The sequence below is a fragment of the Pseudorca crassidens genome, chromosome 2 (assembly GCF_039906515.1).
Source record: "Pseudorca crassidens isolate mPseCra1 chromosome 2, mPseCra1.hap1, whole genome shotgun sequence".
Classification (NCBI taxonomy): Eukaryota; Metazoa; Chordata; class Mammalia; order Artiodactyla; family Delphinidae; genus Pseudorca; species Pseudorca crassidens.
The window spans coordinates 84,635,377-84,656,311 of NC_090297.1; the positions used below are offsets into that span (position 1 = coordinate 84,635,377).

Here is a 20,935-nt window from a genome sequence, read left to right on the forward strand (position 1 = left end):
AGCATCTTTTCTGACCACAATGCTATGAGATTGGAAATCAATTACAGGGAAAAAAACCCCACAAAATCACAAACACATGGAGGTTAGAAAATATGTTACTAAATAACCAAGAGATCACTGAAGAAATCAAAAAATACCTAGAGACAAATGACAAAGAAAACATGATGATCCAAAACCTATGGGATGCAGCAGAAGCAGTTCTAAGAGGGAAGTTTATAGCTACACAAGCCTACCTCAAGAAACAAGAAAAATCTCAAATAAACAATCTAATGTTACACCTAAATGAACTAGAGAAAGAACAAACCAAACCCAAAGTTAGCAGAAGGAAAGAAATCATAAAGACCAGAGGAGAAATAAATGAGATAGAAATAAAGAAAACAATAGCAAAGATCGATAAAACTAAAAGCTGGTTCTTTGAGAAGATAAACAAAATTGATAAGCCATTAGCCAGACTGATCAAGAAAAAGAGGGAGAGGACTCAAATCAATAAAATTAGGAATGAAAAAGGAGAAGTTACAACAGACACTGCAGAAATACATAGCATCTTAAGAGACTACTACAAGCAACTTCTATGCCAATAAAATGGACAATCTGGAAGAAATGGACAAATTCTTAGAAAGGTATAACCTTCCAAAACTGAACCAGGAAGAAATAGAAAATATGAACAGGCAAATCACAAGTAATGAAATTGAAACTGTGATTGATTAAAAATCTTCCAACAAACAGAAGTCCAGGACCAGGTGACTTCACAGGTGAATTCTTTCAAACATTTACAGAAGAGCTAACACCCATCCTTCTCAAACTCTTCCAAAAAATTGCAGAGGAAGAAAAACTCCAAAACTCATTCTATGAGGCCGCCATCACCCTGAAACCAAAACCAGACAAAGATACTACAAAAAAAGAAAATTCCAGACCAATATCCTTCATGAATATAAATGCAAAAATCCTCAACAAAACACACTAGCAAACAGAATCCAACAACAGATTAAAAGGATCATACAACATGATCAAGTGGGATTTATCCCAGGGATGCAAGGATCCTTCAATATATGCAAATCAATCCATGTGATAAACCATATTAACAAATTGAAGAATAAAACCCATATGATCATCTCAATAGATGCAGAAAAAGCTTTTGACAAAATTCAACACAAAAACTCTTCAGAAAGTGGACACAGAGGGAACCTACCTCAACATAATGAAGGCCATATATGACAAACCCACAGCAAACATCATTCTCAATGGTGAAAAACTGAAAGCATTTCCTCTAAAATCAGGAACAAGACAAGGATGTCCACTCTCACCACTATTATTCAACATAGTTTTGGAAGTCCTAGCCACGGCAATCAGAGAAGAAAAAGAAATAAAAGGAATACCAATTGGAAAAGAAGATATAAAACTGTCACTGTTTGCAGATGACATGATACTATACATAGAGAATCCTAAAGATGCCACCAGAAAAGTACTAGAGCTAAGCAATGAATCTGATAAAGTTGCAGGATACAAAATTAATACACAGAAATCTCTTGCATTCCTTTACACTAATGATGAAAAATCTGAAAGAGAAATTAAGGAAACACTCATTTACCACTGCAACAAAAAGAATAAAATACCTAGGAATAAACTTACCTAGGGAGACAAAAGCCCTGTATGCAGAAAACTATAAGACACTGATAAAGAAATTAAAGATGATACCAACAGATGGAGAGATATACCATGTTCTTGGATTGGAAGAATCATATTGTGAAAATGACTATACTACCCAAAGCAATCTACAGATTCAATGCAATTCCTATCAAATTACCAATGACATTTTTTACAGAACTAGAACAAAATATCTTAAAATTTGTATGAGGACACAAAAGACCCCGAATAGCCAAAGCAGTCTTGAGGGAAAAAACAGAGCTGGAGGAATCAGACTCCCTGACTTCAGACTATACTACAAAGCTACAGTAATCAAGACAATATGGTACGGGCACAAAAACAGAAATATAGATCAATGTAACAGGATAGAAAGCCCAGAGATAAACCCACACACCTATGGTCAACTAATCTATGATGAAGGAGGCAAGGATATACAATGGAGAAAAGACAGTCTCTTCACTAAGTGGTGCTGGGAAAACTGGAAAGCTACATGTAAAAGAAAGAAATTAGAACACTCCTTAACACCATACACAAAAATAAACTCAAAATGGATTAGAGACTTAAATGTAAGACTGGGCACTATAAAACTTTTAGAGGAAAATACAGGAAGAACACTCTTTGACATAAATCACAGCAAGAGATTTTTTGATCCATCTCCTAGAGTAATGGAAATAAAAACAAACATAAACAAATGAGACCTAATGAAACTTAAAAGCTTTTGCACAGCAAAGAAATCCATAAACAAGACAAAAAGACAACCCTCAGAATGGGAGAAAATATTTGCAAATGAATCAACGGACAAAGGATTAATCTCCAAAATATATAAACAGCTCGTGCAGCTCAATATTAAAAAAAGAAACAACCCAATCCAAAAATGGGTAGAAGACCTAAACAGACATTTCTCCAAAGAAGATATACAAATGGCCAAGAGGCACATGAAAAGCTACTCAACATCAGTAATTGTTAGAGAAAGGCAAATCAAAACTACCATGAGGTATTACCTCACACTGGTTAGAATGGGTATCATCAGAAAAACTACAAACAACAAATGCTGGAGAGGGTGTGGAGAAAAGGGAACCCTCTTGCACTGTTGGTGGGAATGTAAATTAATACAGCCACTATGGAGAATAGTATGAAGGTTCCTTAAAAAACTAAAAATAGAATTACCATATGACCCAGCAATCCCACTACTGGGCATATACCCAGAGAAAACCATAACTCAAAAGACACATGCATCCCAATGTTCATTGCAGCACTATTTACAATAGCCAGGTCATAGAAGCAACCTAAATGCCCATTGACAGACGAGTGAATAAAGAAGGTGTGGTACATATATACAATGGAATATTACTCAGCCATAAAAAGGAGTGACATTGTGTCATCTGTAGAGACGTGGATGCATCTAGAGATGGTCATACAGAGTGAAGTAAGTCAGAAAGAGAAAAACAAATATCATATATTAACGCATATATGTGGAACCTAGAAAATGGTACCGATGAACCGATTTGCAGGGCAGAAATAGAGACACAGATGTAGAGAACAAAAGTATGGACACCAAGGGGGGAAAGTGGCGGGGGGTGGGGGGGGTGTGATGAATTGGGCGATTGGGATTGACATGTATACACTCATGTGTATAAAATGGATGATTAATAAGAACCTGCTGTATAAAAAAATAAATAAAATTAAGTTAAAAAATAAAGCTTTTCTCTATCTGTGCTTTATTTAAAGGAGATTTCTCTAGTGCAATTTTTAATACTTTTACTTTAAGCTTAAACCGAGATACATAAATGCCTAAGACAGCCAGAAAGGTGAGAGAAATGAACTGCTCATGAACTTAGTCTATAAGATAGTAGGAAATTATAGGGGCTACAGCAGAACTGGAATACATATTCCTTCTAAAGATATTTAAATATGTACGATTTTTCTGTGCATGACCAAATCAAACACATCTGCAGATATCACCTGCAGGTCTGCAGTTTGCTGACTGCTTGCCTAGATTACTATAATATTCTTGACATACATTAGCCTGACATAAATCCTCAGGTTCTAATTACTGTTACAGAAAATGAGTACTATTAAATAACCCGTAAAGGTATATTTTATTGTTCTACTACTATGCTAGCTACTATGATTAATCAAAAGAAATATAAGGTGTGGCTTCCTCCCCTATAGAATAAGAGAAAGGAGCAATTATTTGGCACCTGCTATGTGCAAAGCATTATGTAAATAAAAAAGAAATAGTATTTCTTTTAATTGTCACAACTTCACAATTAGCTGTTATTTGTTTTATTCATTCATTCAACAAATATTTATTAAGTGCATCCACATACTTAGTACTTTGCTAAAGAGTAAAATTTTAAAGATGAAGGAAATGAAAGGCCGAAAGATTAGGGAATTTGCTCAAAGCCCAAGATTCAACCTCATGCCTTTCTGAGCCCATGGTCTTTTCCCCAAAGGAAAGTACAAAGGAAGAGTATGAGCTTGGAGTGAATCTGACATGATTTTGAATTCTACCCAGCACTTTAGAGCAACATCTCTTTCTTTCTGTGTTGCACTTCTTACTGTCTCTCTCAGAGTATTGTGGCAATAGAAAGGGCTTTATAACCAGTCCTGGCTTTTGGATGGATAGAGAAAACTTTCCAAGCTGAATTCTACCTGAAATTGTTTTCTCATTGTGCAACAGTCATTGATTCTGTGATACTTCCTGTGTAACCATATCAAAGATCTCCTTGCCTTATGGAGACTAAGGTTTTGCTATTTAACTATTTCTAGCATACATGGATTAAGCTGTTAAATCTGTAACCTTACCATTCCTCTCCTATTTGCATATATATGTATAGATAGATATACATATATCTGTTGTTATCAGTAATGAGCTGGCCATTGTTCAACATGAATAAATAGTTTTGGTTTTGAGGTTATTATTTCATGACTAATATAATAGAGTCAGCTGTTTTTAATTGAGATGTTGGTATATTTTGGAGTACACTAACTATTAACCATCAATCAAACTGTTCATTTCTACCTTGTACTGGCAGGAGCTTAACTAAAGACCAGGCGTTCTTTTAAGGACAGAGGCTAGAACTCCTTTCACTTATTTTAATCCCTCACAGCACAGGGAGAGGAGTTGATGAATGAGCAAGTGCGGGTGTAGATAAAAAGGCTAGTCCTTCTCCAGATGGTCTCTAAATTTGAACAAGTCATTTTTTAAGGGAAGCCCGTATCTCAGGGATACGTTTTCTCTCCTGTTTGACAAATATCAAATGTCTCGGGACATGATGCCGTGCCCTGGCATTCAGTCAAGGTTTGATGGATGGGGAGAGGTGAGTATATGTTTGGAATAGGAACACTTGTAATTGAATGTTATGTTACTGTTAGTCAAGTTCTGTGGCTTAAGCATTAAAGCAACTAAATAAAAATCTTCATACCAAAGTGTCACTTTAGGAAATTATCTAAAAACTTTTTCTAGGAGAAAGGAGGATACATTTGCTATTTCACCCACCAGGGGAAGTTGGTAACACTTGCACTTCAATTTTCATCAGTCATTATTTTCCTGATCATACTTATATTTCTTAATGTAGCATCCAGTTTATATCCTCAAGGGTACATTTAATCTGGTTTATATTGAGCTAATTGGCAATTTTACTCGTGTTGACCTTATTTCTCATCTGCAACTGCTATTTGCAACTATCTCTTCGAACGCTAAGCTCTTTGGATAGTGACCCCGATTTTGTCTATTAGCCTTTCACGTAGAGAAGAATCGACATTACTGCATTGGGAAAAGTATAACTGCCCTCTGCCCATAGTCATTCCTGTGGGCCTCATACAATGCACTTGATTCATTTTTTGTTCTGGCTTTGCCTCTCCAGAGTGAACCCATAAAAGTTGATTTGCCCTGAGCTAATTGAGCACTAACACTGCTGGAACCTTCACATCTTTTATTTCATTTAGCTTTGGCCCCATAGTAGGCTTTAAGTCTTTTCTTCCTATATGTGTACTACAGCCATACTGATGTACATAGCTTCTTCCAAAACTCACCAAGCAATTTCCCAAGATAATAACTAACGTTATTAAGTTCTTGTCATCTCATCTTCACAACAACTCCAAGAAGTAGGTATTCTTCTTCTTCTTATACCATGTTCTTAACCACTGCTGTGCTTGCAGGGCCGCTGTCTCAAGCCAGCATGCCTTCACATACTTTTCTTCTGTTCTTCAGTCGGTACTGCACTTATTCCTCCTCCACAGCCTTGCAAGCTTCTACTTAACCTTTAAGACCCATTTCAGATGCTTTGTGAACTCTTTGAATCCATCGCAAAGATTCGATCATTACTTTTTTTGTGCTGGAACTATACTACCAACCACAAAATTTTAGTATTGCTCATCTCACACTTCACTGTTTTCTTTACATATCTGCTTCCCTTGCCAAATGATAATGACTTTGAGAGCAGGAACTTGGATTGTTTACCTTTAAATCCTTGTCTTATATGCCCAATAACTGGCATATCTCAGGATTACTTTCTATCCACTGCATTGCTTCTCGAATATGAATCATAATTTCCTATTTCTTTGTATGTCTACTCATTTCTTTATTGAATACTGGACATTGTTGCTAATACATTGCAGAGACTCTCTTCTGTCATCTTCTTAGGATGAGTATAAATTCTTGTGTCACCAGACAGTTCATTGCTGGCTGGTCCCTGTGTACTGGAGTGATTGGGTTTTATGTTCTGTTATCGAGATCTATGCAAAGTTTAATATGTTTCCCAAATGTATCAATATCCAAACTCTGTCTTCTATGCAGATCTGTTGGATTTAATCTTTAGGCTTTGTTAGGGAGGGTTTAGGGTGGGCCTTACTTTAGGTTGTGGCCCTTAGCCCTAAGGTCTGGCCTTTCCTGTGTCTCAACATCATGTGAAAGTGTTATCAAGGTGTTAAGATGATTTTTCCACTCTGGCGGGCCAGAATTTCAATGTTCCCTGGCACTGTTCTTCCCACAGATGCCCGTCATCTAGTGTCCCTGCTCTACTCTCTTAATGAATCTTAAGTTGTTAAGTAGTTTCACCCTACACATCTATAGCCCAATCCTCAGCCACAAATTCATGGGGGACACCACACAGAGGATTCTGGAGCCTCCATTCTGCATAGTTCCCTAACTTTGATGCCTCATTCTGCATAATCCAGCCACTTAAGTTGACTCAAACTTTGATCTCAAACTCTTTAGCTCAGTGACTTGCCAACACAACTTTCTCAGATACCTGCTCTCTGCACCATTATCAGAAAATTGTCTGGACAATGGTGAGTTTCATCTCTTATTTCCTTTGTCCTCCAGGATTACAGTGTTGTGCCTGCTGTTATCCAATGCCTGGAAATAGTTGCCTCATATGTTCTGTCAGTTTTATAGTTGATGATGGCAGAAGAAGTAGTCTGGGATCCGTTATAACAGCACGGTTATAACTGTGCACAGTAGATGCAGAAATCTACTCTCTTCTTTATATCCCCAGCACTTCCCACAGTTGACCCTTGAAACACGTGGAGGTTAATGGTGTCCACCCTCCACATATTTGAAAATCTTCGTATAACTTTATGGTTGGCCTTCTGTTATCTGTGGTTCCACCTCCAGGCTACAACCAACTGTGGATTGTATAGCACTATATTACGTATATCGAAAAAAATCCACATATTAGTGGGCCCACACCGTTCAAACCCCTGTCGTTCAAGGGTCAACTCTATCCAGCAAATAGTTAGTCTCCAACACCAATAAATCTTTATTTAACAAAAGATTGACAGACTGATACTTTTCAATGAGTTATACTAATCCAGTTAAGTAATATTTTTATTATCCTATGAGATCTCCAAAATAGATTTTATTCTGATATAAAATTAATTTCCTAAAATTAATAGGGGATGAGGAGATAATTTTCTCTGGGAGTTTTCAGTTGCTTCCATTTATTTATAACTAACACAACTTTCTAGTCCTTTGATGATAAATAGATAAATACTCAGGCAAATTATAGTGAAAATCTAGGTTAACAGGAGTGCCTCAGAGAATGGAATTTTCTATTCATGTAATTTTCCCACCTTGTGAGGGTTAACAGAAAACCCTTCTGTTTTGTTACTTATTATTGAAAATGTCTATGAAATAAAGCAATTCACTTTCCTTTAGACGAGGTAGCCTTTTAACATACAGCAAATTTGAGACAGATCTTCCTTCAGTGCCTTTGAATGCCAATCCATGCCGTCTAGTCTAGACCTGGAACAAGTTCACAGAAGGAAGAAAATATCTAGGCAGCTCCCCTAAATTATGACTTCACCAAATTCTGATCATACACAACATAGGCCCTTTCGGAAAATGAATAACACTCTCCTACCAGGTTCAAGTGTGATTCCAGAGACAAATGAATATCCTCTCACAACATCTTTTATAAACAAGATACAGTCTCCAACCCCAGATTTTGTAGAACAAATTGAAGGAACACACAGTTCCTTTCCCTGTTTCTAGCTAAGATCAGAGGAAAAGCAATACCCCAGTTTTCTGAGATTCTTGAACTGTCTCATGATGCAAAGCTGCAACGGGAGGAATCCTGGACCAGCTCCTGAGAAGTGTCCCCATGTTGCTGCACTTTGTTCCTTTTCATTTACAGCCCTCACAAGCAAGGGAGCCAACCAATCACTTTGCTGGCTGAAGGACAAACCTTGTTCCCTTTCCTTTTTTATTTATTTATTTTAAAATTTATCTTACTTGAGATTTATTTGACTCCTTGAATTTGTGAATTGTATCTTTCAACACTTCTGAAAAATCTATCATTATTCTCTTCAGATATGGCCTCTGTTACATTTTATTTTTCTCACATTCTATTCTCCATGATTCTTTATCTTTCTTTTATGTTTTCCATCTGTTTATATTTCCTGGATGCAGTCTGGTTATTTCTTCTGATCTACATTCCAACTTATTAATTCTCTCTTTAGCTAATACAAGCTGCTATCAAATGCATCCACTGGGTGTTTGTATTCACTGCAGTGTTACTCAAAGTGTAGTTTTCAGAGAAGCAGCACTGGTATCACCTGGGAGCTTGTTAGATATAGCAGTTCTTGGGCCTGACTTCAAACCAACTAAGTCAGAATCTATGAGAGTAGGGTCCAGGAAACTGTTTTGACATGCAACCTAGTGAATTTTTATACATGTTAAACTATAATATGCAGCCATTTATAATATATTTTTTTAATTTTATAAATTCTATTTGATTGATTTTAAAATGTGGTTGGTAATTCCTTGTTTTCTGTTTCCCGGAACATTTCTTTAAATTTGTCTTTTACTTCTTTTTTTTAAAAATAAATTTATTTTTATTTATTTATTTTTGGCTGCATTGGGTCTTCATTGCTGCGTGCAGTCTTTCTCTAGTTGTGACGAGTGGGGGCTACTCTTCATTGTGGTGCGCCACGCGGGCTCAGCAGTTGTGGTACACAGGCTTAGTTGCTCCGTGGCATATGTGATCTTCCCGGACCAGGGCTCGAACCTCTGTCCCCTGCATTGGTCCTTGACCACTGCACCACCAGAGAAGTCCCTGTCTTTTACTTCCTTAAACATAATAACCATATTAGTTTTCTATTCTAATATTTGAAGTCTCTGGGGACCTGTTTCTGCATTATGCTTTTTCCGTGGGTTTCATGCACAGTGCCATATTTCCTTCTGAACTTAATGTTTTTTTGTAAAATGCTCATTTTTCTTTCAAAATTGTTTCTGGGATGAAGGTGCACTCCCCCAGAAATAATCGGCATTTTTGGTGTGACATTTGTAAGGGTACGTTAGACTTACAGAGTGTTTAGATTTACAGAACCACTTGTGTGGGCTACCAATACATTTGAGAGCTAGCTAGTGGTTAAAACTTCTCAGAAGCAATTTTTTTTTTCTCCTGATCTGATTAGTTGGATGACATATTTCCATTCAGTCCCCAGAGGCTGGAGGAAGGTGGAATTACTTCTGATTACAGTGAAGATCTAGCTCTTAGAGTCCCTTTATGTAGATATGCTCTTTAATTAGACTCCCCACCTTGTATGAGCCTAAGGCTTATTCTGCTATTGCCCAAGCTCAGGCATCCACATAGTTCAAAGCTCAAAGTCATCACTTTCAGCAAATGACCTCAAAGCAGCAACAGTGCTTAATTTTATTTATATTTTAGTCTGATAATTTATACCATTTTATCAGTACTTCCATGTATTTAAGGTCACATATGTATGTTACACACACACACACACACACACACACACACACACACACACACACACACAGTGGTATGCTGGAGCTGACTTCTGCTCTCAAGATTGAATTCTTAACATCTCTTCCCAGGTATGCATTCAGTGACATCACGTTGGTACTTTGAATGCGGCTATGATGGGACTGTTCACACCACGAAATTTGACAAATACAATAAATTAGGATGCTTTTTTTCTAGAAAGCGAGCTGTTAAATATTAAACAGCCCATAGCAATATACATATATAGTCCAACGTTTTTCCTGTGTTTTTCAGGAGGATCTGTCTATCTAACAGATGGAACTGTCTTTGCTCTCTCCTCCCCACTACTGCAGACCTTGCTTTCACGGGAGACCCACTGTGTTTACCCAAGATATATGCTGGACTTCTTTTGCTTCTCCTAGCTCCTCATTAATAAACATTCCAAATAATTCAACTCCAGATCAAGACTCTTGTTTTTTGGTTTCCAATTATTTAAACTTTAGTCTTCAAAAATATCCTGTAAGGTTGTTATTACTGTTATTTCTCTGTTTTGTAGATGAGGAAACTGAGGCCTGGAAAGATTATGTAACCTGATAAAGTTTACACACCTAGAAAGGGCTAGAAGTGAGTTTCAAACCCAGGCCTAACTCTAAAGCCATCCTGCCTCAACTGACTCTGTCTTTTCTGTTCCCTAAAACCAACTAGTCTTTCACAATTCATTCCTTCCTCCCTAAGTAATCTTTTCTTCCTCCATAGTCTTTAATAATATCTATCTTTTTTCCTTCTGTTTCAAAATGATAATTTTCCAAAGTGTTTTCATGAAAAATAAAGTGAGGGGATGTTCTGGAGTCAATTTATTCTTGGAAATGATGACTATTACAGCCTCCTTTTTATAGATCCATATGTACAATAACATATCAAGAACTCTAAAGAGTACTTCAAAAAAAAAAAAAACCTCTTTAAGTATGTCAACAGCTCCCTGGTCAACTATCTCTTTAAACTCCAAATTAACTACATGGAACTTCCTTCTTATTTTATTTTATTTTATTTGCCACAATGCATTTCTGGAAACTGAGTTATAAAGAGGCTTTGGAATAATGTTGTGATTTGGATGCCGTATTCTTAATGAAGGACTTACAATCAAATAAATTATAAATATGAACAATAATCTTCCTATAAAGCAAAAGTACCAAAATAAGATTTCATAGAATTTTAAAATACTAAAATGGTACAAATAGACTGCATATTTGTTATTGAATAGACACCATTGTACTATAAAGAGAATTCACATCTCATGAAATATGCAATCCTGCTGTCTCATAAATTTGATCTGAAACTAGTATTCTGCCATAATAAATATGACTAAACTTTCAAAGTGTTGTTGACTTCTAGGATATTAGGACTTTGGACATTGGTGGAAACTCCTAAAAGGGACAAGTGTGTTAACATGGCAACTCATAGATAATGAATATTGCCTTTACTTAATTTATATTTTAACTATTGGTATTGCAACTCTATAATTTTCTTTTTCCTATAAATGTATAGCATATCAAATCTGTCCTGGTCTTTTGTGGGCTTGATATACAAGCTATCATTTATCATACTGATGCTATTGAAAAATATATTCTGACTTTCAAACAATCAACTAAGAGATAAGCATTGGAACTTGACATTCTGGGGCTGCCTACCCCAAGATAAAGTAGAACAAGCTGATTGGTCCAAATGCATACTGAAATCAGATTCTATATATAAGTACATATATATTCCTATAGGAGCTTATTTGCTTGAAAGTTACTTTCTTCTTATAAAAGTTGATAGGTGACTTTTGTTAACTGAACCTATTGCTCAATTAAGATTTTACTATACTTTGAAGTATTGCCAATGCAGCTAACATTTTGAGAAACTGGGCTAAGATTATCCATCTTTCATCTTCTTAGACTCTTTTAGGACATTACTTCCCTACTCATGTTTCAATTATTTGACCTTGCTATGTGACAAATTAACCTAGGCATCTGAGGATTGTTTGTCTGAGAAAGGTTTTATTGCTCCTTCACTTTTGTAGGGTAATTTTGCAGGGTACAGAATCTTAGGTTGGTGGTGTCTTTTCTCAACACTTTAAATATTTCACTCCACACTCTTTGCTTGTGTGGTTTCTGAGGATAAGTTAGATGTAATTCTTATCTTTTCTCCTCTACAGGTAAGGTTTTTGTCCCCCATCTGTCTTCTTTAAGGACTTTTTCTTTACCTTTGATTTTTCTATCATTGGAAAATGTTTTGCCCAGGTGTAGTATTTCTGGGAATTTTTCTGCTTGGTGTTCTCTGAGCTTCCTGGATCTGTGGTTTGTTGTCTGACATTAATCTAGGGTACTTCTCAGCTATTATTGTTTCAAATGTTTCTTCTGTTTTTTTCTTTCTTTCTTTCTTTCTTCTCCTTTTGGAATTCCCATTATGCCTATGTTACATCTTTTGTAGTCGTCCCAGAGTTCTTGGTTATTCTGTTCTGATTTTTTTCAGTCTTTTTTTTTCATCTTTGCTTTTCAGTTTTGGAAGTTTTTACTGAGATAGCTTCAAGCTCAAAGAGTCTTTCCTCAGTCATGTCCAGTCTACTAGTAAACCTATCAAAAGCATTATTCACATCTGTTACATTATTTTTTATCTGTAGCATTCATTTTTGGCTTTTTTCTTAAACTATCTCTCTGCTTGCATATTTTTCAGTTCTCCTCCTCCTTCCACTTCTCAAGTGAGACAGGATGGCTAAAAAAGGCTGGAGTTGTGTATTTTCCTTTTCCCATTTCAGTTAGGCACTAATAAAACCCCAGCAGGTTAGGCTCTGGTTAAATAATTTTTCTTTTTTTTTTCTTGAAAAAATAAGAGAAAAACTTTATTTCAAACAGGTTCAGTGGTATGTATGCTATAGCAAAGTCTAGTTGTAATAGCAGTTTCATTTCAAACCTGAATTGATGCACAAATGTGACACTGTTTAATGATCAATTACTGATAAAATGTGGATTAAATCCATCGATGTGCCAATTCTGACATTTATTATAGACCTTATTTTTTATTTTAGTAGTAGAGGCTAATTTTCATCAGAAGAAAATGAAAACAACCTCATGGCTTCTACTAAGGCAATGAGCTGTATCCCCAGTATTGCTTTGAAATTTTACCCCTAGGTTGTTAAGAGAAATTCTGACTTCATCCAAATGTATTATTCAACTGATAATCTTCAGTCATCATCTACTGGTGGCTTGATTGTTACTCCTCTTCTTATCTGACCCCAACAAATTAAACGCCAGTGTTTCTCAACTCTCTGGCTAAGGGCTATTTTTTCTCCCACTTCTGTGCACACAGGATTGGTGAGAACGATTTTACCCAAATCAGCCTTGACTGCCCCAACTCTTCCTCCTGTTGAAAGGGATCCTGTGTTCACCATAAGCACTTCATTCTTAGATAGCTTTTGACCCTTTGCTGCTTTTTTGTCTCCTTCCATGTGTACACCAAGAAGTCGTCTAAGTAGGAAATAGGAAATTTCCAATTCTGTGAAGATCTCTGGTAAAGCTCCAACTACACCAAGTACCTGCCCCACCATTCTGTCAGCCCAGCACAAAGTGGGGTGAATTTTTCTCCCAACTCCAATAAGACCCCCTGGAGCAGCATACTGAAGATCATTTTGTTCCTCAAAAGTAATACAATTTTGGAAAAGATTGGTTTACACAAGTTTTCCTTTGCTATCTTTGGAAACAATACCAGGTCTGACTTCTATCTCCTGGCCCACCTTTAATACTCCTTTTAAAATACTACTACTAGCCACACCACCTTTAAGGTCATCAAACTCACAGCCAGGTTTGGTGACATCAAAGGACCTAATAACAGTAAGTTGGGGTTCTGAAGTAAAGTCTCTTAGAGGTACTGGAATTTTCTTAATGATATACTCACAGACAACTTCAGTATTATATTTCGGATGAGCAGAAATTGGAATAATAGGAGCTCCTCTTGCTACTGTACCTTGTACAAATGCAAGGATCTGTCCATACTGTTCTTTAGCCTGACTTTCTTTTACCAAATCAATTTCATTCTGCAGAATCAAAATATGTTTCAGCTTCATAATTTCTATGGCAGCCAGGTGTTCAGAAGTCTGAGGTTGAGGACAGGATTCATTACCAGCTATTAACCAAAGAGCCGCATCCATCACTGCTGCACCATTCAGCACAGTAGCCATCAAAATATCATGGCCAGGACAGTCAACAAAGGAAACATGTCTGACTAGTCTGAAGTTCCCTTTGGTCCATGGAATGTCTATAGGAAACTCATCAGGTATACTACTTCCACAAGATCTGTAACATTCTGGCTAAGACAGTTTGCCTCATTAAGTTTGTAAATCTTGGCATTAGCCTATCCAAACTTGATCATAATATTTCTTTCTAGTTCATTTTTGAACCTGACAGTGTGAACTCCAGAAATAGCTTTCACAAAGGTAGATTTTCCATGGACAATGTGACCAAGTGTACCTATATTAATTGTGGCTTGTCTGCTGATAACTTCATGCGAGAGTGGAGTCAACCTGGTAACATCCAGTGTGGTGAGATCTTGGCGAGAAAGATGTTGCTGCCCCAGAGTCACACCAACCTCGCCCCCCGCCATCTAAGGACAGATCTTGTTATGAAGAACACAATGCTCTGACATATCTCAAGATGGTTCCTTTACCCCTCCTCCTGCCAGAAGCACAAGGAGATTTTTCTTCGATATTCACTGTGAGAACTTCTAAAGGTAAAACTCACAAAAGGTCAAGCTTGTAAAGGTAAAACTCACAAAAGTGCAGGGACCCCCTTATGACTGAATCATCCTGGAGTTTTTAACTCTCAGAAGTTGTCCACACTGAGCCTTCAGCAATTCATTGATTACATTTTAGGTTTCCCTACCCTGATGGTACTAGTTCCCGTGAGGTTGCTGCTCGTGAGTTTCTATGTTGATAAGTTCTGATTCTATGTGCTTGCCTTTCAGTCTCTCAATTGGAGGGGGACGGCAGTTTGCCTTGCGACTTCACTTCTCTTATGGATCTAAGAAGAGTTGATTTTTCATTATGTTTAGCTTTTACTTGTTGTTAGGATGAAATGGTAACTTCCAAGCTTCTTGTATGGCAGACTGGAAATCGTCTTTTGGGATCTGGGGGTTATTGACAGTCTAGACTTGTGTTGACTTGAATACACTTCAAATCCCTTTTTAGTTTATGACCATCTTTGCAAAGGAGAAACATTCTGTTGGTTCTTTTATTGAAGCTTTCAGCTGTACTCACAACAATTTTTTTCAAAATTTGGTTAAACTTAAATCATCTTTGGAATTTAGGAGTATTTCTCTTATCTCTACCAGTCTATTTGCCTGATGAATTTTCTACATTGGAACAGATAAACTGATGAAACTCTGGATAATTTCTCCTGTTATGATTCCAGAGTTACATTTCTAGTTCTTTGTCTTTTTCATCTTTTTCATTTGTTCTTTTCCTGTGCTCTCTGAGGATACTGTCTTTGCTGTTACTGTTGAGGTCAGACAGACATCTGGTCTCTCTGAACTTTTCCCATTGGGTTTTATTCATAGACTTCTTTCTCTTTCTTTTCTTATCTAATAGCAAACAATATCTCATATTCCCTCATATCTTGGATTTTTTCATCTAATTTAAATTGCCAATTGGTTGCCTCTATTATATGAAAAAGGTTAATGAAGAATTTAGCTAGGGATTATCACCTACTGGCCCAGTCAATCTTTACATATTAGATTCAAACTGTGGAGCCCAATTTTTCTCGGCTTACATACTCACAATTTGGTGCACAAAATTCAACCCAGATAGAGTATAACTCATTCAGAAGTTATACCATTAAAAACATCTGGTGAAAATATAGTCACAAAGATGAATGATTTATCATTAGTTGCCATCTGGAGTCTTCTCTTGAGGGAACTAAAACTTTCATCATAGTAGGATGTTTTGCTATCAATTGGCCATCCTTAAATTTCAAAATTAAATATATACAAATAAAGCAGCTCTTATGGTTCTAATAGCTGTTTTTCTGTTCTTTGCTTATTTGAGTTCTCCTGTTCTATGATATTGTGTTAGGATTTTTCAGTATTATGAGTTGGCACCTTTTAGATATTTGGGTACCCACTGATGCTTTTTAATTTTTTAGATTTTATTTATCATTGATGTGCTGATAATGTCAAATATAAATTGATCTCCCCACTTTTCCAGAAATAAAAGCCATCACATCTTTTTGTACTCAGATATCATGAAATGATATAATTCTGTGGCACTGACCATATTTTACTCCTGACCTTTAAATTCTTAGTAAATTTCCTTCTCCTTTAAGTATAATTTTAGATATGAATCATAAATGTTTACCCATATTAACTAGAAAACAATGTGATTAATAACCAGTCTTCAAGTATTTTAAATATTTAGCAAAATGATACCAGTGGTTTTATTCTTTATTTAATTCTTAAAATTATGTCCCCTGGAAGTTCCTAGTTGAAGTCAACGTGGTGCTTAGATACACTATCTAAATTATACTCAAGGTAATGATAACTCTTATGGAGTGCCCATTATGTGACAGTAACTCTACATATTTTTAATCCTTTAAAGAAACTGTTTTTAAGGTGGCTAAAACTTATAGAAATTAATTAATTTGCTCAAATTGTGCTCATATATGGAAAATTCATGGTAATAACCTGGACTTTTGCAACTCTAATGCCTGCGTCCTTTTCTCTCTACAGCATTACCTCTCCATAGTACAGGTGAGCCATCTCTTCAGTTATTATGATGTCTGATTAGTATCTCAACTCTCTACCTCATTTTTCCTGTATAGATTATTAATATGTGGCAGAACCAATGAATTTGGCAGAGTAAATATATTTATTTACTCTCTAAGTGACTGACAGATCACTGGATGGTCATTAACACCATGGCTGTTAATATACATTGTAAAAGATGGCTGAAATGAATGAATCATCCCTGGGATGAAGGCACAGCATGTGGTGTTTCCCAGCGTTCCATGGTGATGAAACTTAGAGCACTAAGTTTGGGGTCACAAGCTTGAATTGAGACTCTGCTCCACTACTTACTGGATGTGTAATATTGCACAACCCACTTAACCTCTCTGAACTTCTATACTGATCTCAGTGTTTTCAAGAAGATTAAATGAGATATAATGTGTGTAAAATGGTATTACCTTCTGAAGAGCACTCTATAAATATACTTATTTTATTAGAGCAGCAGCCACTGGTAAATTCTAATGCTACTGAGATTACTTGGAAAAGAGAGAAAATATGTTACGTGTTACTGTTCTATTATTTAAATCTTTTCACACTTGGACTCCTACATTGCTTTACAGTCTGGATCATGCTTAACTTTCTGTTTGCAGCTTAACATCCTGCAAATGATTTATCACTTGCTTTACCATCTGTGCCTGCTACAAAATCTAGGTTAAATTATAGGATTTTTGTGTGTTTAGTGTCCTATGAAGACTTGAGTAAATATTTGGGGGATCTTCTAATGCATGTTTAAGTCTTCCTTCTTCCTTCTATAATATTCCTCAATATTTTGGTATGAGTGAAAGGGAGTATATGAATTAATCAATAATAATTAATAAGCTTTTGACTGTGGCATATGCTGAATACAGTCAAGCTCCCGGAGGGCAACACATACAGCATGTTACAAGTCTGTCACAATATGTATGATTTATGTATGTAAATACTAGGTCATAATCAATCTTCATTTGAAGAAATCACATATTTATAAAACAAAACAAGTCAGCATTTAACATTACTTCTGTCATCAGCAATGTTGTCTGAAGCTATCCTACTCTGTACTCTGCTGTACCATTAGAATAATCTATTATGGTATTTACAGAGAAAAACACTCCATACAGGAATTTCTGAGTAAGACGGAAATAAATAGGATGTTGCTTTTCTATTTTTTTGCGGTACGCGGGCCTCTCACTGTTGTGGCCTCGCCCGTTGCGGAGCACAGGCGAGGCTCAGCGGCCATGGCTCACGGGCCCAGCCGCTCCGCGGCATGTGGGATCTTCCTGCACCGGGGCACGAACCCGTGTCCCCTGCATCGGCAGGCGGACTCTCAACCACTGCACCACCAGGGAAGCCCTGATTTTGCTTTTTTAATGACATATTTTTCCTTTATTCCAAGTAAAATACACAATGAACAATAATTAAGAGGACAATTTGATGGTCCATATGACAAATTTTAGTGGGTACATTTCCCGTGGAAAGTATACATAGTTGACATACCAAAAAACAAACAAACAAACAAAAAACTTTCCGTGTGTTTTAATTAGGGAGCTTTGATAGTATTCATTATAGTAAATTATTTCAGATATAATGTTAAAACAAAGATGTAGCACACAAAGCAAAATTGAACAAAGGTCCAAATGGGATATTATTAAAATGTCAAAATGAGTAAGCAGATGGGGTTTGTATGGCTCAGTGGATTAGTCACCAGGCCCCATTACCGTGGGGACTCTAGTGAAATCCAGTCTCAGTAGAATGATCAGAAAGTAAAAATAAAGGGTATATGCAGAAGCAAATAAATCATTTTATTTGTGTTCCCAACTAAAACACAGAGGTTTTTTAATATTTACTTTTCTTTCTTTAACCACAAGACTACATGAAGATTACAATACAGCTACATTTATTTTTGTCAGAGCTTTTTTCCTCTAAGATTGTAGAAATGAAAATAGATGAAGAGATTGGAAACTATACAGATTTGTCATGCTCTTCACGTAACAGAGCACGTGCCCTGCAGAGGCCGGATGAAAGCACGCACTTTCTCTAGTGAAGCTTCAGCACAATACACCAGCGATCGCGTGGGGAGGTGCCACTCAAAGCGCTGACTCTGTAACAATCTCATAAAGAAGAAATTAAGATTTTTTTTTTTACTGTCTTTCATCCTGATCATCCCGCTAAAGCAATTACTACTACCTACTCTTTGCTGACACAAATTGAAACGTAGCCATTTACACTTCCTCCAAATTTTGACAAATCACTTTGACTTTTATTATGGCTCTACAGTTTAACACTCATCAAACCTCACAATCTGTACTGGTAAGTTAAGATTTAGAACACGAACACACATCCTGCAGGAAAAATTAGAATTGGTAGAAAGTCTTTTCCCTAGATCAAATAAAAGCATTACTCGGATATTTTATGATAAAAAGAAAGTAATTGCATGTTACACACTAGAGTTTGTGAAGTGTGCTTTCTGGATGACTTTTTGGTAAGAGCTCAGAACTGTTTGGGTGGCACTCCACTACATAAAATAAACACTTGCTGAATGCAGATTCCCCCATATAAGTAGCTCTTGAGACAGCAGCTGCAGTGTAATTGTGAATCCATTATTACTCTAGAGATGGAAGTCAAAGCAAGCTAAAAGAGTAAGATGATACAACCCAATCTATTCAGAATACTATGTTGATTTGGGGGGATTCCATAGATAAGCACAGGCTACTATTAAAATATAGTCTGCTCTTTGAGAATTCACTGAGTCCATTGGTGCTAAATACGTGTGTGTATATACAGGGTTTTCCAAGGAATCGTAACCAATAGAATTTTATGTACATATGTAATTCTAAATATATATGGCAAGATATATAATTAAGATACTGCAATAAAGGACGAAATTGAAAGTAGAATAGGAATCTCATATTGCTGCACTGGTGCCAATTACATTACCACATTGTTTCCTCACTGCAAGACTGATAAGAATCTACAAGCGCCCAGAGCCCAAGAGACTTGAACATGCCTGGTGAAAATTGGAAATCAATAGGAGTCTATAATCGCAAGCAAACGGAATCATTTCCATTGGGGTGAAAGACGGCAGGCAACACAGAGCTTGTGCACAGCTGTTGCACACAGGGCCAAATGGTGTCCTTTCTCTTCTGCCTGCCTTGGTGTTCCTAGGTGGACACACCTGTTTGTTTGTTTGTTTAATATTGCTCTTGTTTATAAAAGAAAAGGAAATTGTTCTTTAATTTTAGGCATCAAAGGAATAGCAAACGCTTGCATTGAACTCATGCTAATTAAATAATGATTTTTTTCTGAATTTACTAGGAATGGGGGATAATTCATCTGAATTTGCCTCCTCTGCCTATCTGTACTCCTGGTACCAAGTGAGCAAATGTTTCCAGATTTTCCATCAACTCACCACAAATTCATCTCAATTCTGGCTCGAGGTAAACTCCATTTCCAAAGCTAAGAGGTAATTTAGTCTCCAGGGTCATTTGGTTCTGCCCCTCATTTAAGCAAAGTCTACAAATTCTAAATGAAAATGAACATTACTATCCCCTAGGGGCCAAGCTAAACCAAACATTTAATTTCATTGCAAATGCCTATTTTCTCCTAGTTGAAATTACAAAGGTCTTTTTGTTGTTGTTCTTGATTTTTAGTCTATTACATGATGCACCCAATTCAAAGCTGTCCTTGAGCTCTCTGGCTGAGACAGAAACACACAGTTCAGTGATACGAACGTGGAGTCCTTATGAAAGACACGAATGCATCCACCCACAGAAAAGCAGGTAGTACACTCAGTGACAGCCTCCCTGAGACAAAAACGGAAAGAGATGTTGCTCTTCAGACAACAGCGCCTTCAAAAGACTTTCAAAATGTAAACCGAAGTTACCTTCACAGTATTCACGGCTATCCTGTCCACTTTTCGAGCAAAGGCGATTGTACTGAACTTGATGGGTGCCTAGGTCAGTTCTCAACAAACAATGCTGACCCAAATGTCAGTTTATTTCTAACAGTTTGAAAATATAAAATATGCTAGGATGCTACCTTGTTAGTGAAAAGTGTGGAAATGTTGTAAATGTTGCCCCTGTGGGATGACCAATACATGCCTGGATTTAAGGGCATTTTTAAGGTTGGGGTGGATCTATCTTGAAGGGTCTATAAATCCGCATTAATAGTTTCCAGAGAAATTGGGACTTAACTTGTTGAATGAGATATAGATTACTAGTTACCAATATTCTACAGTGCACAAAATTCAGATTTAAGAGAAAACGGCTTCT

General features: G+C 36.6%; 1 pseudogene; it reads right to left on the reverse strand.

Annotated features, from left to right (window-relative positions):
* Nucleotides 1-13,021: 13,021 nt before the first annotated feature.
* On the reverse strand, nt 13,022-14,513 carry LOC137210991 (eukaryotic translation initiation factor 2 subunit 3, Y-linked-like; annotated as a pseudogene).
* Nucleotides 14,514-20,935: the final 6,422 nt, after the last annotated feature.